Genomic DNA, 24104 nt, shown 5'->3' on the forward strand with positions numbered 1-24104 from the left:
CTCTAAAAATGAAGGGTTCAACTGGAGTTGTTCTCAGATCCCCTAAGAACCGTAGGGTTCTTGGTCAATGAAAAACAGCCCCAAAAGGTTCTTCAAAGAACTTGTTAGAAGGTGGGTTCATCGAGGAACCTCCGTTGTTGCTGGACTTCTTCCGGGAACTTCGCAATTACAACTGAAAACGATGGTGACAAGTTTGGATGCGACAACAGTTAAAAAGGTTAAGTTGGGTTGATGTTTGGCTCTGAATATGTCTCGAAATCATTTATTATAATAATATAACATACTAATAATGAATGACAATGATGGTTTTCTGTGAATATCTTCCATAACGTTACTATAGTTAATGAACGTAAATATTAGAAAGCCGGGTTTGACCGTCGGCGTTGTATGAGCTACAGTACAGTACCGTTAGCTAGCTAGCTAGCTAACGTTATGTCCTAACTAGGCACAACTAGGTTTGGATTATTTCCTCAACTATATTCTTTCCCATATATTGTATATCGTTTCCATAAAGCCAACATGGCTTTACACTCATTAACGTAAGTTTCCAATCTAGAGCAGTTCTCACTTTTGTGATAATGAACTAGCTAACGTTAGCTTCGTTAACTAACTAACTAACTAAACTCCCCCCCAACTCCTCTCATACCAGGAAGAACCCCCCCCATTTCAAATGTAGATTTACATGTATTTGAAATGTAGTACCCGGACGGAGAAAATCCAATAAGCGTTTTATAGTTTCATCCTTAGAGTAACTTAACCTAAAGTGGACACACTCCCATCAGTTTCTGAGACAACTGCTCAGACTTTGTAGACTGTTTAATAATGCTTAAACCTCATCTTTATCAAATGATCCATTAAAGATACCAACTCAAAGCCTATGTTCGTCTACATATGGGTTGTTTAAATTGTATCTAATTATATTCCCAGTATTACTTCATCAAATCTCTAGTAATCATTATACACACATACAATTCATCATATGTTCATATATTCACAGAATCCATATAAAACGTAAGAAATTCTCAGGTAGTCACGACAACCATTCCATTTGCTTTTTCAGGGACTCTCCATAGCTACGAAGCATCTCTCCAAACATCCTCCCAGCAGAACAAAAAATAAACTTTAGTTTCCCAGACAATGACCATGGGATCCTCAACGGTTCTCTAACCTCCCAGAGACCACGGCAAAATCAAGCCTCCCAGGAACTATAGACCTTCCGCTGCTTTCTAAAATATCATCCCGCTTATTATCCACATTTCAATCATCCGATTCAGCATATTTCTATGATACTATGCAAACATCAAATGAAGACTCATTTCCACAACTCTCATATCACAGTCACACAACTCTCATATCACAGTCACACAACTCTCATATCACAGTCACACAATGCTATTCCCAAACATACCTAATCAATTAGTTGTTTTTCAACAATATTTTAACCTGCAGGAATATTTTCACATTTATCTAATGGTTAGTTCCTAGGATAATGAAACTCATACATTTACATCTTTCAATACTTCTAAAATGGGGTACAGGTTTAAAATAATTCCAGGTGCACCGTACCATCTTATACTATATCACAAATGGTCTTAACTAGTAAACACAGATTCTAGTTTTCATCCAGTTCACAGATAGCTGACTCAGCCTCAGAGCCTTCTGACTGGGCCCTGTTTACACCTCCACACAGGAATACACACTCAGAGCCTCCTGACTGGGCCCTGTTTACACCTCCACACAGGAATACACACTCAGAGCCTCCTGACTGGGCCCTGTTTACACCTCCACACAGGAATACACACTCAGAGCCTACTGACTGGGCCCTGTTTACACCTCCACACAGGAATACACACTCAGAGCCTACTGACTGGGCCCTGTTTACACCTCCACACAGGAATACACACTCAGAGCCTACTGACTGGGCCCTGTTTACACCTCCACACAGGAATACACACTCAGAGCCTCCTGACTGGGCCCTGTTTACACCTCCACACAGGAATACACACTCAGAGCCTACTGACTGGGCCCTGTTTACACCTCCACACAGGAACACACACTCAGAGCCTCCTGACTGGGCCCTGTTTACACCTCCACACAGGAATACACACTCAGAGCCTACGAGGCTTTTCTAAAAACTCCACTTTGCGTGTTTCACTCCTCTTTTTTTAAAACTACGTTTGAGATGTGGTATCCACTCGGCTCGCTGCCTCTCAGATCAAAGGTGGGTCCATCTGCTCCGTTCCTGAAGTGTGGTCTCCCTGAGATCCCATGTTTGAGGGATCCCTTGTGCACCATTTACCCAGGTCACCAGGAGCGGTCACCAAGTCAAGATTCACATCCCCATCGCCAAATGTGGTGGTTAATATTAATTGAGACAAACTTATCACACAAGTCAGAGTTATTCTTAAACTAAATCTTTATTCACTTATAAGGGAGCAGGTCAATACAACACACATATAAAGTCAATCAATTGGGTGCCCTATGATAGTGATGGCTGGTCGAACAATCACCCCCAGATGATTCGTTGAGAGATGAATCACCCCCAGATGATTCGTTGAGAGCCCCGAGACAAAAGTACAAAGGTCTTTTACAGCCAAGATACACCCCTTTTAACCTACATGACGAACAACAGATGTATAGAACGGGTCACAAGGTTAAGATTTGTATGAAAGATACTTATAATTCTCAGCAGACAGTATCTGCTATAAAAACAGTACTCTTTGTGTAGAGACCAGGGTCTGGCCCTGAGGTCATCTCTCCCTGGTATCATATAGAACAGAAACATTAACTCATGCTCTGGAATGCGGTCTCTTTAGGTTTTATCACCCAAAAGACATTGTAAATCTCCTGTCAGTGTTTTCTCCCAGAGGCCCATCCTCAGTAGAACACAGACACAATAGTTCTAAGAACCCTCTATTCTGTTGCATAAAACAACCATTTGATGAAATAAAAGTATTATAACATAATCTTGCAGTTTTGCTCTCAGTGTCCACTGAAAGTTGACTAGTAACAACAACTGGGACCTAAAAGACACCCACCATGAGACCCACTAAATCTGCCCAAGAAGAGGAAAACAAAAGAAAAACCCTTTTAGCTTCTAGAACTCTCGTCTCCTTGGAACGAGCCCAAACAAAACTCATCTCCAATACGGAAAAACGTGCAGTCAAAATAAATGGCAACGGACTGGCTAAATGCAAAACACAAAACTTTTTGACTGCCCACCCTTGAGACAATCAGCAACCAAGTTGTCCTCACCACGGACATGTCTGATTTCAAGAGGAAACTCCTGCAATATCCGTAGTAACTTTCCACCTCACTGCGGAGCTTCTCTCTCTTCTCAGGGTTCACTACATAGGCATGTTGTTGGATCGGGGCCCAGTCCCCAATGTCATGCTCTAGTACATTTGGGTTGGCACATCTGAGAATGAACCCTGATATTCTAAAAGCAGGGCAGCAATGTCAATATAATAGTCAGTTGGTTACATAAATAATTATTACTAAATGTTACATGAAATGTAAATATGAAATATTTGGTTGCATAGTCTTATTTTCAACAGCTTTTCAATTACATGTTGCTAGATGGGATAGCCCCAATGTCAAAACACAGTTTTAATGTGTCCAAATCAATAACCAATATGCAGAAACAGTTTGTGATAAATTGAAAACCTAAACATAACATGTGCTATATACACAAACATCTGCCACAATAATCATATTACTTGTATTTTTTAAAACAAGCACCTTATAAACTGCACAAGCACCAGAAACGCTGTTGTTTTGACAAGTAGCAATAAATCACTGATATCCATTAGGGGGGAAATCAGGTTGTACGTGCTGTTGAAACTAACACAACTAAAAAACACATGGAAATGGGAGATATATTTTACCTCACTGGTTAGAGGACAACCTGCAGAAGACAGTCAGCTACATTTTGGAGTGATGCATTTAAATGGAGGGGTCGCTGAACAAAGGAACACTTATTTGTCATAACTCATCAATATCATGCTAAAATCATTTGTGTGAGAAGCGGGAGATGAGGTTACACATCCTGTTAAAACTAACAGCTCAAAAACCACATGGAATCTGGGAATAATGTGTACATCACTGGTTAGAGGACAATTTGTAGAAAACAGCTGGCTACATTTTGAAGTGTTGCATTTTGATTCCAGTGGGTCACCAACGTGGGAAAACGTTTAGGTTCTACATTGTGACATCATTAAAATACTCCTACTACAATGTTAAAACATTCTACATTGTGACATTAATTCATTGATATCATGAAACAACTCCACGTATGTACTATAATCAGATTATCTCTAGTCAAAGCTATAAGGTTTCTCTCCTGTGTGTGTTCTCTGGTGTCGAGTCAGATTGATAGATGCAGCAAAACTCTTTCCACATTGATCACAGCTGTAGGGTTTCTCTCCTGTGTGTGTTCTCTGGTGCACTGTCAGAACTGAAGATTGACCAAAACTCTTCCCACACTGACCACAGATATAAGGTTTCTCTCCTGTGTGTATTCTCCGGTGTAGAGTCAAAATGCTAAATGCAGCAAAACTCTTCCCACATTGATCACAGCTATAGGGTTTCTCTCCTGTGTGTATTCTCTGGTGCACTGTCAGATCTGTAGATTGAATAAAACTCTTCCCACATTGAGTACAGCTATAAGATTTCTCTCCTGTGTGTATTCTCTGGTGCACTGTCAGATGGCCAGATTGACCAAAACTTTTCCCACATTGACCACAGCTATAAGGTTTCTCTCCTGTGTGTATTCTCTGGTGTAGAGTCAGATAGTAAGATCTAGCAAAACTCTTTCCACATTGACCACAGCTATAAGATTTCTCTCCTGTGTGTATTCTCTGGTGTAGAGTCAGAATGCAAGATCTAGCAAAACTCTTCCCACATTGAGTACAGCTATAAGGTTTCTCTCCTGTGTGTATTCTCTGGTGCACTGTCAGATGGCCAGATTGACCAAAACTTTTCCCACATTGACCACAGCTATAAGATTTCTCTCTTGTGTGTGTTCTCTGGTGTTTATTCAGACTGGTAGAGACAGTAAAACTTTTCCCACATTGATCACAGCTATAAGATTTCTCTCCTGTGTGGATTTTCTTATGAATTTTAATGCCTGATAAGGTGAATCTCTTCCCACAGTCAGAGCAGCAGTGAGATTTCTTCCTTGTGGGTCTCTGCTGGTGTTTCTTGAGGTGTTCTGATCTGGAGAGACTCTTCTCTGCTTTGTCAGCATCATGAGGTTGTTGAGGCTCCCCAGAGGATTCACAACGGTCCCGTATCTCTCCTGTGTGAACAACAAAGTCAGACAGATGGTTAAAGGCCCACAACAGCAGAAATCCATTGTTTATTTTAGGTAAAAGGTGACGCCCAGATCATACCCATGAAGTTTTACAACAATTAACATCTGTTAACTTCTATGGGCTAGCGTCCCACCCTAGTCAACAGCCAGTGGAATCGCGTGGCGCGAAATACAAATACCTCAAAAATGCTACAACTTCAATTTCTCAAACACATGACTATTTTACACCATTTTAAAGACAAGACTCTTGTTAATCTAACCACATTGTCCGATTTCAAAAAGGCTTTACAGCGAAAGCAAAACATTAGCTTATGTCAGGAGAGTACCCTGCCAAAAATAATCACACAGCCATTTTCAAAGCAAGCATATATGTCACAAAAAACAAAACCACAGCTAAATGCAGCACTAACCTTTGATGATCTTCATCAGATGACACTCCTAGGACATTATGTTATACAATACATGCATGTTTTGTTCAATCAAGTTCATATTTATATCAAAAACCAGCTTTCTACATTAGCATGTGACGTTCAGAACTAGCATACCCCCCGCAAACTTCCGGTGAATGTACTAAATTACTCATGATAAACGTTCACAAAATACATAAATTATTTTCAGATTTATAGATACAGAACTCCTTTATGCAATCGCGGTGTGAGATTTTAAAATAGCTTATCGGCGAAAGCACATTTTGCAATATTCTGAGTACATAGCTCGGCCATCACAGCTAGCTATTTTGACACCCACCAAGTTTGGGTCTCACTAAACTCAGATTTACTATAAGAAAAATTGGATTACCTTTGCTGTTCTTCAACAGAATGCACTCCCAGGACTTCTACTTCAACCACAAATGTTGTTTTGGTTCAAAATAATCCATAGTTATGTTCAAATAGCTCCGTTTTGTTCGTGCGTTCAGGTCACTATCCGAAGGGTGACGAGTGAGCGCATTTCGTGACAAAGAATTTAAAAATATTCCATTACCGTACTTAGAAGCATGTCAAACGCTGTTTAAAATCATTTTTTATGCTATTTTTCTCGTAAAATAGCGCTAATATTCCAACCGGGCAACATTGTATTCATTCAAAGGCTGAAAGAAAAAAATGGAGTAGTCTCGTGAACGCGCATCTCAGTCTCACTGTCCCCAGGCTGACCACTCACAAACTCTGCTGCTGTTCTCTGCCCAGAGACAGCAGACACCCCATTCTACATTCTGGCGGCTTTAGAGAGCCAATGGGAGCCTTTGAAAGTGTCACGTTACACCACAGATGCTGTATTGTTGATAGAGATGAAACAGAAGGACAACAAATTGTCAGACAGGGCACTTCCTGTATGGAATCTTCTCAGGTTTTGGCCTGCCATATGAGTTCTGTTATACTCACAGACACCATTCAAACAGTTTTAGAAACTTTAGAGTGTTTTCTATCCAAATCTACTAATTATATGCATATTCTCGTTTCTGGGCAAGAGTAGTAACCAGTTTAAATCGGGTACATTTTTTATCCGGCCGTGCAAATACTGCCCCCTAGCCCCAACAGGTTAAATTATTTGACAATTAAGATAGTCAACTTAGCAACAACAATCATATTTTGTCTTGTTTTCACATTAGTAGTAACTAGAAATAAGTTATTAAAGTTGTTGTAACTCTAAGCAGTGTGCCAGATGACTTTTGGTCTCCAATATAGGACCCTTTCTGTGTTAGCTAAAATTGCAGCGTGAGGGCAAAGCACACACAATTTGATTACAGAAACACCTCCCTGCTAATGAGGAAACCACTAGTTATGGATGTAGTATATCTGCTAATGAGGAAGCCACTAGTTATGGATGTAGTATATCTGGTAATGAGGAAACCACTAGTTATGAATGTAGTATATCTGGTAATGAGGAAACCACTAGTTATGGATGTAGTATATCTGCCTGGAGCAAAAATGGTGAGCGAAGATTTTAGTTTTTCACAATGTATTCTGAATATTACAGCTCACAATCAGCGCAAGATCAGGAGTGCTACTGAACGAAACTCACATTAAGTTCTGTGTCTATTTACTAATTCACCACCGTGGGAGAAACTCAGGGGAGTTCTCATAGGCTGACAGCAAAAATAGCCTCCATTTACAGGTTGCTTATGCAACACAAGTGCATTTCACATTAACCTCTCTCGGGCAGGTGGGACGCTATCGTTTCACCCACGGGACACACGATTCAACAGCCAGTGAAAAATCAGAGCGCCAAATTCAAAAACCACAAAATGTCATAATTCAAAGTTCTCAAACATAACATATTTTACACCATTTTAAAAGGTACACTTCTCCTTAATGTAACCACATTGTCCGATTTCAAAAAGGCTTTATGGCGAAAGCATAAAGTTAGATTATGTTAGGACAGGTACAACACAAGAATAACCACACAGCCATTTTCCTAGCAAGGACAGGCGTCACAAAAACCAGAAAACCAGCTAAAATTATGCACTAACCTTTGATAATCTTCATTAGATGACACTCCAAGGACATCATGTTACACAATACATGCATTACTTGTTCGATCAAGTTGATATTTATATCCAAAAACAGCATTTTATGTGCGTGATGTTCAGAAAATATAGTGCCTTCAATACTGTCGGTGAATCAGCACAACAATTTACAAAAATACTCATCATAAACGTTGATAAAATATTAAATTGTTATTCAAAGAATTATAGATTAACATCTCCTGAATGCAACCGCTGTGACAGATTTCAAAATAACTTCACGGGGAAAGCACACTTTGCAATAATCTGAGTACGGCGCTCATCAGGCAATACAGATACCCGCCATTTTGGAGTCATCTAAAATCATAAATAGCATTAGAAATATTCACTTACCTTTGATAATCTTCATCAGAAGGCACTTCCAGGAATCCCAGGTTCACAATAAATGTTGTTTTGTTCGATAAAGTCCATAATTTATGTTCAAATATCTCCTTGTTGTTTGCGCGTTCAGTAAGCTACTCCAAATGTAGAAAGCACCCGAAAGTTTCACGACGAAAAGTTTTTTAAAAAGTTAGATTTACGGTCGTTCAAACATGTCAAACGTTGTATAGCATCAATCTTTAGGGCCATTTTAACTTAAAACTTAAAACTCAATAATATTCCAACCGGACGATTGCAATGTCTTGAAAAACGTTTTGGAACAGCTACCTCCTCACGTGAACGCGCGTCACAAACCCATGTCCTTCCCTGAGTCACCAACTTCCCAGCCTTCTTGTTCGCTCTCTGTTCACTGCAAAAGGCTGAAAGAAGGTTCTAAAGACTGTTGACATCTAGTGGAAGCCTTAGGAAGTGCAAAATGAACTTGAAGTCACTGGTTGTTAGATAGGCAATGACACTTCCTGGTTGGATTTCTCTCAGGTTTTTGCCTGCCATATGAGTTCTGTTATAGTCACAGACATCATTCAAACAGTTTTAGAAACTTCAGAGTGTTTTCTATCCAAATCTAATAATATGCATATTCTAGTTCCTGGGCCCGAGTAGTAGGCCGTTTAATTTGGGTACATTTTTCATCCGGCCGTGAAAATACTGCCCCCTACCCTAGAGAAGTTAAATATGGATTATAATTGTAAGGCTCGCTTGAATCACCTGCTTAACCTTTTATGGATAGGGGGCAGTATTTTCACGGCCGGATAAAAAAACGTACCCGATTTAATCTGTTTATTACTCCTGCCCAGAAACTAGAATATGCATATAATTGTTTGATTTATATCAGCAGGTACATCTCACTGGTCATCCCCAAAGCCAACACCTCCTTTGGCCGCCTTTCCTTCCAGTTCTCTGCTGCCAGTGACTGGAACGAATTGCAAAAATCGCTGAAGCTGGAGACTTACATTTCCCTCACTAACTTTAAACATCAGCTATCTGAGCAGCTTACCGATCGCTGCAGCTGTACATAGTCCATCAGTAAATAGCCCAGCCAATCTACCTACCTCATCCCCATATTGTTTTATTTACTTTCTTGCTCTTTTGTACACCAGTATCACTACTTACACACCTTCATCTGCTCATCATCATCTGCTCATCTATCCCTCCAGTGTTAAGCTGCTAAATTGTAATTACTCTGCTACTATGGCCTATTTATTGCCTTACCTCCTCATGCCATTTGCACACACTGTATATAGACTTTCCTTTTTTCTATTGTGTTATTGACTGTACGCTTGTTTATTCCATGTGTAACTCTGTGTTGTTGTTTCTGTTGCACTGCTTTGCTTTATCTTGTAATAAAGTAATAAAGCCTCTCTTGAAAAAATCCAAACCTTGACCCAGAAAATATAAAAGACTATCGGCCTATATCGAATCTCCCATTCCTCTCAAAAAATTTTGAAAAAGCTGTTGTGCAGCAACTCACTGCCTTCCTGAAGACAAACAATGTATACGAAATGCTTCAGTCTGGTTTTAGACCCCATCATACCACTGAGACGGCACCTGTGAAGGTGGTAAATTACCTTTTAATGGCGTCAGACCGAGGCTCTGCATCAGTCCTCGTGCTCCTAGACCTTAGTGCTGCTTTTGATACCATTGATCACCACATTCTTTTGGAGAGATTGGAAACCCAAATTGGTCTACATGGACAAGTTCTGGCCTGGTTTAGATCTTATCTGTCGGAAAGATATCAGTTTGTCTCTGTGGATGGTTTGTCCTCTGACAAATCAACTGTACATTTCGGTGTTCCTCAAGGTTCCGTTTTAGGACCACTATTGTTTTCACTATATATTTTACCTCTTGGGGATGTCATTCGAAAACATAATGTTAACTTTCACTACTATGCGGATGACACACAGCTGTACATTTCGATGAAACATGGTGAAGCCCCAAAATTGTCCTCGCTGAAAGCCTGTGTTTCAGACATAAGGAAGTGGATGGCTGCAAACTTTCTACTTTTAAACTCGGACAAAACAGAGATGCTTGTTCTAGGTCCCAAGAAACAAAGAGATCTTCTGTTGAATCTGACAATTAATCTTGATGGTTGTACAGTCGTCTCAAATAAAACTGTGAAGGACCTCGGCGTTACTCTGGACCCTGATCTCTCTTTTGACGAACATATCAAGACTGTTTCAAGGACAGCTTCTTTCCATTTATGTAACATTGTAAAAATCAGAAATGTTCTGTCCAAAAATGATGCAGAAAAATTAATCCATGCTTTTGTTACTTCTAGGTTGGATTACTGCAATGCTCTACTTTCCGGCTACCCGGATAAAGCACTAAATAAACTTCAGTTAGTGCTGAATACGGCTGCTAGAATCCTGACTAAACCCAACATTTTTATCATATTACTCCAGTGCTAGCCTCCCTACACTGGCTTCCTGTTAACCTGTTGGGGATAGGGGGCAGTATTTGCACGGCCGGATAAAAAACGTACCCGATTTAATCTGGTTACTACTCCTGCCCAGTAACTAGAATATGCATATAATTATTGGCTTTGGATAGAAAACACCCTAAAGTTTCTAAAACTGTTTGAATGGTGTCTGTGAGTATAACAGAACTCATATGGCAGGCAAAAACCTGAGAAGATTCCTTACAGGAAGTGGCCTGTCTGACCATTCCTTGAGCTTCTTGACTCTGTTTATTGAAGACTGAGGATCTTTGCTGTAACGTGACACTTCCTACGGCTCCCATAGGCTCTCAGAAGGCGGGAAAAAGCTGAATGATGTAATTCCAGCCCCAGGCTGAAACACATTAGCGCTTTTGGCAAGTGCTCTATCAGAGGACAATGGGCTGAGGCGCGTGCACGAGTCGACCCCATGTTTTTATTTTCTATCGTCTTTGAACCTAAACACAGATTCCCGGTCAGAATATTATCGCTTTTTTACGAGAAAAATGGCATAAAAATTGATTTTAAACAGCGGTTGACATGCTTCGAAGTACGGTAATGGAATATTTTGACATTTTTTGTCACGAAATGCATCGTGCGGCGTAACCCTTATTTACCCTTTCGGATAGTGTCTTGAACGCACAAACAAAACGCTGCTATTTGGATATAACTATGGATTATTTGGGACCAAACCAACATTTGTTATTGAAGTAGAAGTCCTGGGAGTGCATTCTGACGAAGAACACCAAAGGTAACAACATTTTTCTTATAGTAAATCTGACTTTGGTGAGTGCTAAACTTGCTGGGTGTCTAAATAGCTAGCCCTGTGATGCCGGGCTATCTACTTAGAATATTGCAAAATGTGCTTTCACCAAAAATCTATTTTAAAATCGGACATATTGAGTGCAGAGGAGTTCTGTATCTATAATTCTTAAAATAATTGTTATGCTTTTTGTGAACATTTATCGTGAGTAATATAGTAAATGTTTAGTAAATTCACCGGAAGTTTGCATGGGTATGCTAGTTCTGAACGTCACATGCTAATGTGAAAAGCTGGTTTTTGATATAAATATGAACTTGATTGAACAAAACATGCATGTATTGTATAACATAATGTCCTAGGTGTGTCATCTGATGAAGATCATCCAAGTTTAGTGCTGCATTTAGCTGTGGTTTGGGTTTATGTGACATTATATGCTAGCTTGAAAAATGGGTGTCTGATTATTTCTGGCTGGGTACTCTGCTGACATAATCTAATGTTTTGCTTTCGTTGTAAAGCCTTTTTGAAATCGGACAGTGTGGTTAGATTAACGAGAGTTTTGTCTTTAAAATGGTGTAAAATAGTCATATGTTTGAGAAATTGAAGTAATAGCATTTCTACGGTATTTGAATAACGCGCAACAGGATTCCACTGGCTGTTACGTAGGTGGGACGATTTCGTCCCGCCGACCCTAGAGAGGTTAAGGCAAGGGCTGATTTCAAGGTTTTACTGCTAACCTACAAAGCATTACATGGGCTTGCTCCTACCTATCTTTCCGATTTGGTCCTGCCGTACATACCTACACGTACGCTACGGTCACAAGACGCAGGCCTCCCTAATTGTCCCTAGAATTTCTAAGCAAACGGCTGGAGGTAGGGCTTTCTCCTATAGAGCTCCATTTTTATGGAATGGTCTGCCTACCCATATGAGAGACGCAGACTCAGTCTCAACCTTTAAGTCTTTACTGAAGACTTATCTCTTCAGTAGGTCCGATGATTAAGTATAGTCTGGCCCAGGAGTGTGAAGGTGAACGGAAAGGCTGGAGCAACGAACTGCCCTTGCGGTCTCTGCCTTGCCGATTCCCCTCTCTCCACTGGGATTCTCTGCCTCTAACCCTATTACAGGGGCTGAGTCACTGGCTTACTGGTGTTCTTCCATGCCGTCCATGGGAGGGGTGCGTCACTTGAGTGGGTTGAGTCACTGACGTGGTCTTCCTGTCTGGGTTGGCGCCCCCCCCCCCTTGGGTTGTGCCGTGGCGGAGATCTTTGTGGGCTATACTCGGCCTTGTCTTAGGACGGTAAGTTGGTGGTTGGAGACATCCCTCTAGTGGTGTGGGGGCTGTGCTTTGGCAAAGTGGGTGGAGTTATATCCTGCCTGTTTGGCCCTGTCTGGGGTATCATCGGATGGGGCCACAGTGTCTTCTGATCCCTCCGTCTCAGCCTCCAGTATTTATGCTGCAGTAGTTTATGTGTCGGGGGCTAGGGGTCAGTCTGTTACATCTGGAGTATTTCTCGTCTTATCCGGTGTCCTGTGTGAATTTAAATATGCTCTCTCTAATTCTCTCTTTCTCTCTTTCTTTCTTTCTCTCGGAGGACCTGAGCCCTAGGACCATGCCTCAGGACTACCTGGCATGATGACTCCTTGCTGTCCCCAGTCCACCTGGCCGTGCTGCTGCTCCAGTTTCAACTGTTCTGCCTGCGGCTATGGAACCCTGACCTGTTCACGGACGTGCTTGTTGCACACTCGACAACTACTATGATTATTATTATTTGACCATGCTGGTCATTTATGAACATTTTAACATCTTGACCATGTTCTGTTATAATATCCACCCGGCACAGCCAGAAGAGGACTGGCCACCCCTCATAGCCTGGTTCCTCTCTAGGTTTCTTCCTAGGTTTTTGGCCTTTCTAGGGAGTTTTTCCTAGGGAGTTTTTCCTAGCCGCCGTGCTTCTTTCACATGCATTGCTTGCTGTTTGGGGTTTTAGGCTGGGTTTCTGTACAGCACTTTGAGATATCAGCTGATGTACGAAGGGCTATATAAATACATTTGATTTGACATGATAGCCTGCTTGGAGTTTGACAAAGGCACCTTAAGACTCTAAGACTATGAGAAACTAGATTCTCTGTCTTGATGAAACAAAGATTGAACTCTTTGGCCTGAATGCCAAGCATCACGTCTGGAGGAAACCTGGCACCATCCCCTACGGTGAAGCATGGTGGTGGCAGCATCATGCTGTGAGGATGTTTTTCAGCAGCAGGGACTGGGAGACTAGTCAGGATCCAGGGAAATATTAACGGAGCAAAGTGCAGAGAGATCCTTGATGAAAGACCTGCTCCAGAGTGCTCAAGACCTCAGACTGGGGTGAAGGTTCACCGTCCAACAGGACAACGATCTTAAGCACACAGCAAAGACAACGCAGGAGTGGCTTCGGGATAAGTCTCTATATCCTTTAGTGGCCCAGCCAGAGCCCGGACTGGAACCTGATCTAACATCTCTGGAGAAACCTGAAAATAGCTGTGCAGTGACGTTCCCCATCCAACCTGACAGAGGGGTCTGAATACTTTCCGAATGCACTGTATACAGCAACACCTCCCCCATAGGCATTCCTGTCTTTTCTGTAGTTGTTATATTCCTGTATTGCTACATCAAAGGAATTATCTAAGTGAGTTTCAGAGATGAGCACTACAGCGCATTCCAAATTCAATAGGCAGGCTAGTAAACAAAAGTTTCCAAAGAAAAACTTTTCCAGAAAATGTCAAAACGTATAATGCCCGTCCAAGAGACTGTCGACCAATCGCATTTCACATTGTGATGCTGTGACACACAGTTCCTAAGCTAATTGTCACAAAATCTCTTTTAAAAGCCCGGGGAACACAAGTAAGCTTCATTCACCAGAAGTTATGCATGCTAGCCAACGTTAGTCAGGAGGCTCTTTAGTCTAGCTAGGCTAGGTAGGGCTGGGCGATATGGACAACATTTTCACTATTTTTTATTCAAAAGTTGGTGAAGCAGCAACTGTACTGGAATGAGAACAATATAGATGCTACTTCGAGAACACAAACTCTCATCTTTCACAGCAAAGAGCAGGGAGTCCAGGGGATCACTGGAGGAGCAATGGAGGAAGCATTGTGGGATTCTATTGGTGTGAGTACAGTTGTGCAGACTGAGTGGACGAGGGTGAAGAACAGTGACTCTGTACAGTTGGTGAGACTGAGTGGATGATGGTGAAGAACAGTGACTCTGTACAGTTGGTGAGACTGAGTGGACGATGGTGAAGAACAGTGACTCTGTACAGTTGGTGAGACTGAGTGGACGATGGTGAAGAACAGTGACTCTGTACAGTTGTTGAGACTGAGTGGACGATGGTGAAGAACAGTGACTCTGTACAGTTGGTGAGACTGAGTGGATGATGGTGAAGAACAGTGACTCTGTACAGTTGGTGAGACTGAGTGGACGATGGTGAAGAACAGTGACTCTGTACAGTTGGTGAGACTGAGTGGACGATGGTGAAGAACAGTGACTCTGTACAGTTGGTGAGACTGAGTGGATGATGGTGAAGAACAGTGACTCTGTACAGTTGGTGAGACTGAGTGGACGATGGTGAAGAACAGTGACTCTGTACAGTTGGTGAGACTGAGTGGACGATGGTGAAGAACAGTGACTCTGTACAGTTGTTGAGACTGAGTGGACGATGGTGAAGAACAGTGACTCTGTACAGTTGGTGAGACTGAGTGGATGATGGTGAAGAACAGTGACTCTGTACAGTTGGTGAGACTGAGTGGATGATGGTGAAGAACAGTGACTCTGTACAGTTGGTGAGACTGAGTGGATGATGGTGAAGAACAGTGACTCTGTACAGTTGGTGAGACTGAGTGGATGATGGTGAAGAACAGTGACTCTGTACAGTTGGTGAGACTGAGTGGACGATGGTGAAGAACAGTGGAGTGAAAGGGGCTAAAGTTGGTAATGAACAGCAGTTTATGGTTGGAGTGGGAATCATCAGCAAGGATGTTTTTTTGGGTGACCCGTTAGAGGTCTCAAAGATGGTGAAGGATGAATTGGGTAAAGTGGAATCGGTTCGAGTGACCAGGAGCGGTATGATGCTGATTTCGTGTGTCAACTGCACAAAAGGAGAAGCTCTGTGACTCAACAAGATGTGGACGTACAATGTGGAAGGCTATGACTTTCAGAGTAGGGCACCGGTTAAAAGTGTCATCTCTGGTGTTGCGTTGGACATAGAGGCTGGGTGGTTTAGGGAAAACATTCCAGGTATACGCACGTCCATTAAATTGAATGATAGACGGAAGGTTTTACTGTCGTTTGGTGAACTGGTTCTCCCATCTTATGTAAAACCTGGGTATGTGAGATATGCGGTGAGACCCTATGCACAGAAGCCTGTCATGACGTTGGCCTGTGGGTAAGGTTTATGACCCCCCCCCATAAATACCTTTCTCCCTTCCCCTCTCTTTCTGACCCTACTGAAGGACTGCTGTCCTGAAGGACTGCGTCCTGTTAAATATAGAGAGTCTGGGAACATCAAACAAATGGGGAAAGGAACCATATTTTGGTAATAAAACCAGTTGGAAATATGCTTTGGAATGTAATGAGTATGGATGTCAGTTCGGTTGTCATCTGAGACATTATGACTGTACCTGGGGAAAGTATACACCCTCTAGTTATCAGAGTCACATGGAATTGTTATGCAATTGAAATGTTTGATATTGAAATAGTTTGTTAAGAGATTAAATGTAATTTTAGCTTCCAAATGAGAGAATTGGGTTTTCATAAGGAAAGTGCCCTGCTTGATCAGTGGCCCACCCTGTGAAGAGACAGGGGTTATAAACGATGAAACACATCCTTCCCCCCTCTCCACTATATAAGCCTTTGACGAAAAGATAGCCTCATGTTCCAGTACGTGAGGTCTGCAGCCTCTACGTTAGAAGGACACACGTCAAGTACAGAACTAAGCCAACCTCGGCGTGAGCTTTGGTAGCGAATGGTATGAACTTTGAGCTTATTCACTACAAAAGTGATACTTCCTAGCCGTTGAGTTAGCAGCAGCCGCTGTAGACGTGGGCTAGGAAAGGACGGACGACGCATCCAGTCTAACAAACAGATGAAGATACCACCACGTATCCAATTTACCACCAGAGACATTCTTCCGAGGACAGGAAGATCTGTTGGCCAACCCGGCCAACATCTACGACCAACCTACCGAGCGCAGCTCAGAGTAAATATTTATTGCATTTTCCTTTTCCAAATGGGCGGTAATTTAGAATGCATAAGATAATGTATTTACGATAGCATAGCTGCTGTTTCTCTGTTCCTAAATCTTCCTGCTCTTTCATTCAAGCCCAACCCCCCTTTCCTTTGTGTAACCAGCCATCATACAGGTTCCGTCCACCAGGAATGTTTTCTGTATGACATCATTTGTATTCTGTGTATTTGTAATTCTGTGTGATTAGTTTAGGTATTTAGTAAATAAATAATTAAACCCAATGTTGTATTGCTGATTCAACTTGTTAGCCAGGGTTCGTGAAGATAGCCAAGAATTTACAACTTTCATTATGAGACTGAAAATAAGGTAAGGGTTAATATTGACTGCTATCGATGTAAAATATTACTAAGTATTTTAAGAGTTTATTCGGAAGATAACGGCTCTATAAGCGTTCTTCCGTGGTGCCCCGACTTTCTAGTTAATTACATTTACATGATTAGCTTAGTCAGGTAATATTAATTACAGAGAAATCATTTTATAAGTTAGCCTGTCATATCACTTAATCCGGCATAGCCAAAGACACGACAAGACATTGGTGAGGCAGTTGAGAAATAAAGTGTATTATTCTTCTTAATTCCTTAGATCTCAAACCTCATTTGCTGGACTTTCACATAGAGGTTACTAGGTCACCCAGTTTAAAAATATATATTTTACCTTTATATAACTAGGCAAGTTAGTTAAGAACAAATACTTATTTTCAATGACAGCCTAGGAACAGTGGGTTAGCTGCTTTGTTCAGGGGCAGAATGACAGATTTTTACCTCATCAGCTCGGGGATTCAATCTTGCAACCTTTTGGTTACTAGTCCAACACTCTAAACACTAGGCTACCTGCCGCCCCAGTTCAAACCACATTGAAAAAATAAAACGAATGTGGCTTGTTTATCAAGTGTTCTGCCTTGCAATAATATATAATAAAATAAGAAAACAAAAACAGCAAAATGCTTAGACAGGTTTTGAATAACAAAATAATCAAATTGCTATTTAGTACAATGCATATCAAATTACCCAGCAGCCATTTAGAAACAACAAGTCATCAAAAAAAGTGTTATTTCTTAATTAAAAAATGTATTCTGGATGTTTAAATCGGCCACATCTGACAAAGAGGACAGGGACATGCGTTTTGTTTAGGTGGTATACCTTTTTCTGAAAACAAATATGGTTAACCATGACCAGAAAATGGTTAACGTTTAGGACTGTGGGCCACCACAATATGTACCCAAGCGAACAGGGATAACACTCACAAAGTAGCCAGAACCCTGTTAATAATAATAAGTTACCTGATAATAATAATAATAATAATAATAATAATTGAGGTCAGCCTACAAGGTTAATAGTAATTTACCCGAGGTCGGCGTTCACGGTTATTGCCGACAGGTCTCATTGATAACAATAGAGAAGCTGCCATTTTAACGCAGAACAATGAGCTGGGAATAGAATGTTCAGAAGGTGAGTTGGCGTCACGGTGCTCAATTCAACTAGAAAAGCTGAAAAATGACCTAAAATAAGGTCTGTTTTTTAGCGATTACTTCATAACATAACGTAATATTATGAAACTGAGCTCCATGGAGGATGCAATGAACTAGTTTTCATCAGAAAAAAAACATTGTTAAAAATGTCATGTGTCCAGCCTACTTGAGGCGCCCGAAAATAATATTCAAAAGTTCGGTCCTTGGACACAGAGGGGTTAAACACTAAAGTTACAGTCCATCTAGTGAAGAGAGGAGAATCGGACAGAGGTAACTTCTGCCGAAGTCGGTCCCTCTCCTTGTTCGGGCGGTGTTCGGCGATCGACACTACCGACCTTCTAGCCATCACTGATCCATTTTTCATTTTCCATTGGTTTTGTCTTGTCTTCCTACACACCTGGTTCCAATCCCATCAATGACATGTTGTGTATTTAACCCTCTGTTTCCCCTCATGTCCCTGTCGGAGATTGTTTGTTGTATGTAGGTGTTTATTGTTATTCTGGTGTGGGACGGGTTTTGCACCCTCTATTTGTTATTTTGTATACTTTGGTTTTCCGAGGTTTTGATGTTTATTAAACAGCTCCATTTTTACCAAGTTCATTCTCCTGCGCCTGACTTCCCTGCCACCAGCACGCAACGCATTACAGCATCCATCAACGAGAGAGGGAGAAGCCCTCCACGGGATTTAACAGGTGGAAGAAATAACTGGGGAGCTCCAACGGTCCACAAGAAGTACAGGCAGCCGGTGATGATGTAGTGTTAGCTAGGATAACTAAGATGCTGCTGGTAGAGTAGCTAGCTAGCTTACCTAGCTGTACCGACTAGCTAGGATAACTAGGATGCTGCTGGTAGAGTAGCTAGCTAGCTTACCGAGCTGTACCGACTAGCTAGGATAACTAGGATGCTGCTGGTAGAGTAGCTAGCTAGCTTACCTAGCTGTACCGACTAGCTAGGTTAACTAGGATGCTGCTGGTAGAGTAGCTAGCTAGCTTACCTCGCTGTACCGACTAGCTAGGATAACTAGGATGCTGCTGGTAGAGTAGCTAGCTACCTTACCTAGCTGTACCGACTAGCTAGGAGAACTAGGATGCTGCTGGTAGAGTAGCTAGCTAGCTTACGTAGCTGTACCGACTAGCTGGGATAGCTAGGATAACTAGGATGCTGCTGGTAGAGTAGCTAGCTAGCTTACCTAGCTGTATCGACTAGCTAGGATAACTAGGATGCTGCTTGTAGAGTAGCTAGCTAGCTTACCGAGCTGTATTGACTAGCTAGGATAACTAGGAAGCTGCTGGTAGAGTAGCTTGCTAGCTTACCGAGCTGTATCGACTAGCTAGGATAACTAGGATGCTGCTGGTAGAGAAGCTAGCTAGCTTACCGAGCTGTATTGACTAGCTAGGATAACTAGGATGCTGCTGGTAGAGTAGCTAGCTAGCTTACCTAGCTGTACCGACTAGCTAGGGTAACTAGGATGCTGCTGGTAGAGTAGCTAGCTAGCTTACCTAGCTGTACTGACTAGCTAGGATAACTAGGATGCTGCTGGTAGAGTAGCTAGCTAGCTTACCTAGCTGTACCGACTAGCTAGGATAACTAGGATGCTGCTGGTAGAGTAGCTAGCTAGCTTACCTAGCTGTACCGACTAGCTAGGATAACTAGGATGCTGCTGGTAGAGTAGCTAGCTTGCTTACCGAGCTTTATCGACTAGCCAGGATAACTAGGATGCTGCTGGTAGAGTAGCTAGCTAGCTTACCTAGCTGTACCGACTAGCTTGGCTAGGTAGCAGGTTGTTCTGTACTTCGTCTCGAGGATGATGATGAATCCGGTGAACCACAAAATGAAACAAGGACAGAGAGTGAAAAGGATCTGGCGACACTCATACTGTCCCTGACCGTAAAGCAAAAAGCAAATTCAACAATAAACTTCGACGTCTCAACACTGTAGCGAACTCCATCGTTATTCTCCAAGATCACCTCAGCCACTCTGCGCGTAACCGTGACAATATGCTTGGCGCCGCACCGGACGCGGACAGTTCTGTACGGGGACGGGGACAGTTCCAGAACGCGGACATGAGCAGTGCCACACAATAAACTAAACCCAGTCTTTACAGTGGGTTACATTAGTAATATTCATTTTTTATTATTATTATGAAAAACTGAATTATTCATTTTTTAAAACAATATTTTGAGATTGATTTTAGAAGTGCTGACAATGAAGACAATTTACTCTTATAGGTATATGGGGGGGTATTGCAATGTATTGTAATATATTGTAATGTATTGTATAGTAATGTATAGTAATGTATAGTAATGTATAGTAATGTATAGTAATGTATAGTATTGTATAGTAATGTATAGTATTGTATAGTAATGTATAGTATTGTATAGTATTGTGTAGTAATGTATAGTGTTGTATAGTATTGTATAGTATTGTGTAGTAATGTATAGTATTGTGTAGTAATGTATAGTATTGTGTAGTAATGTATAGTATTGTATAGTAATGTATAGTATTGTATAGTAATGTATAGTATTGTATAGTATAGTATTGTATAGTAATGTATTGTATAGTAATGTATAGTATTGTATAGTAATGTATAGTAATGTATAGTATTGTATAGTAATGTATAGTATTGAAAAAAAGTCAGTTGTTGTCTGTCTTCCTAAGTGATTTATTTATTGTATTACAATGTATTGTATTACAATGTATTGTATTACAATGTATTGTATTACAATGTATTGTATTATAATGTATTGTATTATAATGTATTGTATTATAATGTATTGTATTATAATGTAATGTATTGTATTGTAATGTATTGTATTGTATTGTAATGTATTGTATTGTATAGTAATGTATTGTATTGTATTATAATGTATTGTATTATAATGTATTGTATTATAATGTGTTGTAATATATCATATTGTAAAAAAGTCAGCCAGAGTTGACGTGGGCCATCGTTCAAACAAAGAAATGCCTCCCTGACCACCAGTGTGTTTGGATATAATGAAGATCAATTCAGCGAAGAAGAACCTCTAGAGTTCTGATCAAAGAGCCTTATAAAGGATTCTATATATATTATATATACTGTATACCCAGACACTTCCTAACCTCCTATAAAGGATTCTATATATATATTATATATACTGTATACTCAGACAGGCTAACCTCCTATAAAGGGTTCTACATATATTATATATACTGTATACCCAGACACTTCCTAACCTCCTATAAAGGGTTCTATATATATTATATATATACTGTATACTCAGACACTTCCTAACCTCCTATAAAGGGTTCTATATATATTCTATATATACTGTATACTCAGACACTTCCTAACCTCCTATAAAGGGTTCTATATATATTCTATATATACTGTATACTCAGACACTTCCTAACCTCCTATAAAGGGTTATATATATATATTATATATACTGTATACCCAGACACTTCCTAACCTCCTATAAAGGGTTCTATATATTCTATATATACTGTATACTCAGACACTTCCTAACCTCCTATAAAGGGTTCTATATATATTCTATATATACTGTATACTCAGACACTTCCTAACCTCCTATAAAGGGTTCTATATATATTATATATATACTGTATACCCAGACACTTCCTAACCTCCTATAAAGGGTTCTATATATATTCTATATATACTGTATACTCAGACACTTCCTAACCTCCTATAAAGGGTTCTATATATATATTATATATATACTGTATACTCAGACACTTCCTAACCTCCTATAAAGGATTCTATATATATTATATATATACTGTATACTCAGACACTTCCTAACCTCCTATAAAGGGTTCTATATATATTCTATATATACTGTATACTCAGACACTTCCTAACCTCCTATAAAGGGTTCTATATATATATTCTATATATACTGTATACTCAGACAGGCTAACCTCCTATAAAGGGTTCTATGTAGAACTTTAGTGGTTCCGTATATTAAGAAAGATAGAACCCTTTTTGGTTTAAACAGGAGTGAAGAGTGGGTTGATATAACGGATATATTGTCCAAATTCAGCTTGTAACAACGATCAGAATTAGTAAGAACAATAAAGTTATGCCTGCCAACATATTAGGCAATAATTAAGAGTAGACTAAATGATTGTGTCATGCTAAAATTCTATAGATATGTGTGTGTGTATACTGGTAAAGATGTGTGTGTGTGTGTGTGTGTGTGTGTGTGTGTGTGTGTGTGTGTGTGTGTGTGTGTGTGTGTGTGCTGGTGAGACAACCACATATCACAGTGAAATATACAGGATACAAACATTTCATTCCAGCTATGTAGCGTTTTGCAAAACAAAAATTAATACACAAAAATCTATGAATTAAAATCTTACAACAACAATATTTTACAGACACATGAAGGTACCCGTAAGAAATCATTTCCGATTAAAAATAACAAATGTTGGAAATAATGTTTAAGAAACAAAGTCCATTGTCATCTCACCTCTTAGCTTTGTTGTCATGTCCCTCAGATAGATGCATTTTAGAGGCAGGGCCCCCCTCCTCTCTCTCCCCAGAGAGACTCATTTTAGAGGCAGGACCCCCTCCTCTCTCTCCCCAGAGAGACTCATTTTAGAGGCAGGGCCCCCCTCCTCTCTCTCTCCCCAGAGAGACTCATTTTAGAGCACTGACCCCTGTAAACAGAGATCCAGCATGTTGGTTGTGGTTGACACAGTGACAACTAAACAGAGATCCAGCATGTTGGTTGTGGTTAACACAGTAACAACTAAACAGAGATCCAGCATGTTGGTTGTGGTTAACACAGTAACAACTAAACAGAGATCCAGCATGTTGGTTAACACAGTGACAACTAAACAGAGATCCAGCATGTTGGTTGTGGTTAACACAGGGCCAACTAAACAGAGATCCAGCATGTTGGTTGTGGTTAACACAGTGACAACTAAACAGAGATCCAGCATGTTGGTTGTGATTAACACAGTGACAACTAATTATTGAATGTCAATTGTTGTATTTTATTAATTATCTCTTAGCAATAAAACATTTACTAACAGATACATCCCAACAGTCAGGTGATTTAATGCATCACATGAACATGTAGTCGTGACTGATATTTTTCACCTTTTCTCCATGTAGTGGAACTAATAGTAATAATAATAATAATAACATAATATTAATAAGTCACTTTCTCTTTTAATAATTTCTCTCATTCTAGTGTGTTGCTTTGTTCAACAGGTATGATATTATTATGCTGTTACTGAATTCAGTTCATAATAACAATGTTAAGAAAAGTATGTTCAGTGGTTTCATACCAAATTACACAGGAAAGAGGAGCTCATTGTAGTTTAGAAAACAAATTTTACGATATTTTGAAAAGACGATTTACAACTTATACATAAAAATATACAAATTGTAAAATAACCACAATATACGAATATATGAACAATATGTTATTGAATTTGACTTGCCTACGCCCAGTTAGCGCCATTTTGTATGATTGAACTGTCACATAACTGTCCTAGGTGAAATGGACTGTTAGATCTGAGTGTTTTACTGTCAGTCACTATACTAAAATAACACCATACATTTAATTTCTCTACACACTTTCCAATAATCCCTGGGAAGATTCTTACCTTGTAGCCTGAATTCACAACCAGAACATGTCAAGTTATTGAGATATTTTCCGTTGTGCTGAGAGAGCAGCTTCCTGATAACAAGTGGCTCTGTATCTATGTTCTAGGTACAGTTGATCTTTGGATGCAATAATATCTGGTCAAAGTCTAGTGACACAACACCATAGTATATCATAAACATAACAGCAGTTGGCCAGAAAAGGCCATGACATACTATAAAACAGGGTTTGTCAACTAGATTTGGCTTCGGGTGTCACGGTTGTCATAGAGAGGAGCGGACCAAAGTGCAGCGTGATTATCGTTCCACATATTTTATTGAACTGTG

The 24104-nt window shown here is 40.3% G+C and overlaps 1 long non-coding RNA gene across 1 annotated transcript; it reads right to left on the bottom strand.

Moving 5' to 3' along the window:
• Positions 1 to 5242: 5242 nt before the first annotated feature.
• On the bottom strand, positions 5243 to 24071 carry LOC123739078 (uncharacterized). Its single transcript, XR_006767613.1, has 3 exons — positions 23780 to 24071; positions 22633 to 22822; positions 5243 to 5299 (listed from the first exon to the last, which is right to left on the bottom strand). It is a non-coding gene; the product is annotated as an uncharacterized lncRNA (long non-coding RNA).
• Between the last annotated feature and the right edge of the window lie 33 nt (positions 24072 to 24104).

Source organism: Salmo salar, unplaced genomic scaffold (assembly GCF_905237065.1).
Source record: "Salmo salar unplaced genomic scaffold, Ssal_v3.1, whole genome shotgun sequence".
Classification (NCBI taxonomy): Eukaryota; Metazoa; Chordata; class Actinopteri; order Salmoniformes; family Salmonidae; genus Salmo; species Salmo salar.